This window comes from Crocuta crocuta, unplaced genomic scaffold (assembly GCF_008692635.1).
Source record: "Crocuta crocuta isolate KB4526 unplaced genomic scaffold, BGI_CrCroc_1.0 scaffold241, whole genome shotgun sequence".
Lineage (NCBI taxonomy): Eukaryota > Metazoa > Chordata > Mammalia > Carnivora > Hyaenidae > Crocuta > Crocuta crocuta.
Genome location: NW_027527807.1, coordinates 2,881,125 through 2,881,513, shown reverse-complemented (window position 1 = coordinate 2,881,513; position 389 = coordinate 2,881,125). Strand labels below are relative to the sequence as shown.

At 45.5% G+C, this 389-nt stretch overlaps 1 protein-coding gene across 2 annotated transcripts in view; it reads right to left on the bottom strand.

Annotated features, from left to right (window-relative positions):
- The window catches only part of ARHGEF6 (Rac/Cdc42 guanine nucleotide exchange factor 6), a 111,529-nt gene that overhangs the window by 10,191 nt on the left and 100,949 nt on the right, over nt 1–389 (bottom strand). The gene's annotated exons all lie outside the window — the stretch shown is intronic.

Genomic DNA, 389 nt, shown 5'->3' with positions numbered 1-389 from the left:
TAGCCAACTGACAAAGCCAACATCTGAACTCAGATCTGATGCCAAAGCCCTTGTTCTTCCCACCACTTCACCCGGTGCCTAGAATGTTGGCATCGCCGGTTTGGAGTGTTAACAGCACCACAATCTTTGCTCTCACTCAACAAGTACAGTAAAATCTCATCGATTCCAAGTCCAGGAATTCCAAATAGGTGATGACTTGGAAGAAGGCAGCGGCTGTGAGTTTGCCCTTAAAGACTGCCTAGTGGATGTGGTCGCCTAGATGAGATTACGTGGAGATGCTGAAGGACTTGTGTGGGCAAACTATCTGGTTTTGGACTCAACACCCGATGAATAGGAGAGTCATGGTTGTGAATTAAAATAAATCTCGTTTACCACTAAAACAACTGAGT